This window comes from Silene latifolia, chromosome 2 (genome assembly GCF_048544455.1).
Source record: "Silene latifolia isolate original U9 population chromosome 2, ASM4854445v1, whole genome shotgun sequence".
Lineage (NCBI taxonomy): Eukaryota > Viridiplantae > Streptophyta > Magnoliopsida > Caryophyllales > Caryophyllaceae > Silene > Silene latifolia.
In genome coordinates, this window is record NC_133527.1 from 74,716,464 (window position 1) to 74,719,636 (window position 3,173).

Genomic DNA, 3,173 nt, shown 5'->3' on the forward strand with positions numbered 1-3,173 from the left:
TTATCACACACTTCCCCTATGTAACAAGGTTTGTACCCCGGTGTGGCCGAGTGCACTCCCTCGCGAAATAGGTTTTCATAGTTTATACTATTTGGTAAGGCTATGTCTCAATTGATTTGTTTTAGCGAGAGGTCATGTCAATTTATTATCTATCACGTTTTTAAGTGAACTAAAGCGGTGAACTACGATAATTGTATTAGACACGGTCGATAAACTCGATTAGATGATGATGCATGTTTTAGTTATGGCGATTTAGCGATGCATGCGACATATAAATAAAATGCAAAGCATAAAAATAAATCCTAGTATGGCCTTCCTAAAATAGAAAAACTATTTAACTATTACATATTCGGAAACCAACTTCATTGGTCCCTTGAACTTCGGTTGTGGCACGCATCTCGAGGTAACAACGTCTTTATGTATCGCCATCTTGAAGAAATCCGTCTTTGGGAACTCCCAAATAATTAAAATTACATAACAAATTACATAATTTCCTATTATACATTTGTAACTAAAATAAAATAAATCTATTAAAATACAAAACGGTGATACAAGATCACAATAAATTACAACCGAATCGATATTCCCATACATTTCGGGTAATACCAATTAAAAAACTAAGGCCATACTAAGTAAAAATTACATAATTCAAAAATTACATAAAATAAAATTATGACAACCATAAAGAAAATGCGCATTATAATATGTATGAACATGCCCAATTTTATGCTAAATCGCCTTTAAGTAGCCAATATCGTATATTACTCGGTTTTTACGGATTTGCGTGATTTCAACATTTTATAATCACAAAAATTACATAAATTCATATTTATGCATTAGTTAATTACCCTAACCACTTAGGGCTCAAAATTTAGTCTTCACTAATTATTTGACCATAATTAACTTATATTTCTAAAAATTGTTCCTTAATGGACTTAAAATTATAAAAATAAGCTATAAACTTCAAATAAATCACAAAATTTCAAATAAATTCAAAATTTGAAATTTAAACTCATGAACATTCTGGAAAAAAAAACATGACACTCATAATGTTCAAAAACTTAGGTTAAATATTTCGAAATTTATTCGGAAAAACAATGTTGCGGTTTATCGGTTTTAACAAAATAATCATAAAAACATGAGAAAAATTATATTCATCAATTTTTTCAATTTTAGATCTGAAAAAGATAATAAAATGCAACATATGATATTTTTCCTTAGTCATAGAGTATGTTTTATTAATATTTCACTAATTAAGTCACTATTTATGCTATTTTTCTTCAAAAAATCATAAATCATGCATAAAGACTTAAATATAGCCTATTATTTTACACACATCTTGTAAAATTGCATGTGACAACATACTAAATTTATATGCCCAGATTCGAAATTTATCTCATATTAACCTATTTTTCAATTAAATCCGATTTTAATAATGAAAAATCCATTTTTCGAGCATAAGAAGTCCAAAAATTATGAAAATTTACAGGTCATCTCAAAATAATATATGTGATAACATATCCAAAAATCACTGGAAAATTCGAAGTTTAGCTAATTTTAGTCCGAAAATGATATTTTATTCATAAAATCATATTTTTAATGTCATTATTATGTAATATGAACAATAAAAATCCATAAAATAACCAAAATATCCTAAAAACATTTTAGGACCAGAAACTTTAACATGCAAAATTATTTTCGTGATATAAATAACACAAATTAAACAAGTTTTATATGTTAATCGTATATCTCGGAAAAACTATAACCGATTTGCATGCAAACAACCAAGACTCTTGATACCGATTGAAGGAAAAGTAGATCTATATACTCAGCATACTCATATATGTTTTAGGTTAATTTGTCATAAAATTAATTGGTGATCTTATGCATGCAAACTATAATCAATATAAGGAAGAAATCTTTATCTTACATTGGATTTTTGGTTTATTAGGGCACAAGAGAGATCTCCTTCTCTCTTGTTCTTGTGCTTTCCTCTATGGATGAACTAAGACCCAAGTGTAGGATCTCTCCCAAAGCTTAATACCCAAAGCACACTCTTAATGAAATTAATATTATGAATACTAGACAATATTAATTTTGTAAGAAAAATTGACCCAAAATAATTTGGTTTGATGTCCTAAAAACCGGTTTAAGAGAGGAGAAAGGAAGGTGAAATATTTTATCTCTCTAAAATATTTTGGTGAATGAATAATGAATGAATACTAGAACAATAATGTTATGTATTGTTTATCAAAATATAAGGCAAAAACCCCTTTGTTTTTCCTTGTGAAAAACCGGGCAAGAGGAAGGGAGGGGAGCCAATGCATGCCTTTGTTTGTCTTCACAATGTAAACTAGGTTGCATGGCTAGTCTATTAGGGAAATGATTGTGTTTTCCATTAGCATAATCAATCACAACATTAGCCTAATCCTCCTCTTTATTTTCGGCACATATGGATAACATGGAATCCATTTTATTTTTGTCAATTTGTCAATATGTCACATGTCACATGTCACATAAAATTGTCATGTATTTTTAACATATTAAAAATCAACGTATTAATAAAAATACGTCATACACAAAAATCGACTTAGTAATTCATAATTACTTGTACCAAAATATTTTACCAATTATAAATCACAATGAATTGGATTTATAATAATTCATTCAATTTCAATTGTTTCCTTAAACAATAATTTCATCTGAGTAATGAAACAGTTCGATTACTTAGACCGTATCTCATTTAATCAAATTTCAATGAGACACGTAAATATTACTTCCAAAAACGTCCGTCAATTTTTAAATAATTTAATTGACTCGTAACGTTATACGATCAATTAAATGATCAATTAAGAGTGTTGCCCTATAGGTATGACCTAGGGGATCAACTGATCACCACCGTCGCACGACAGTAATGTCAAACTCTAGTCAGCCAATCATTACCGATATGTGTGAACCAGTTGACAGTAAAATGTTACTTCCCAATTGTATTCTTTATAAAGAGACTTAAACATGTGATCATCATGATCAACAGTCGTGATCGCATTATTGTCGGAGGACAAATATTCCAACAATTACATGTCTCAATAATTAATAAATAATTAATATAAAATATCAATTTCCATAAATCCCATTTCAATAAAAGAATGTTTGACCAAACCTTTTCCCATCCT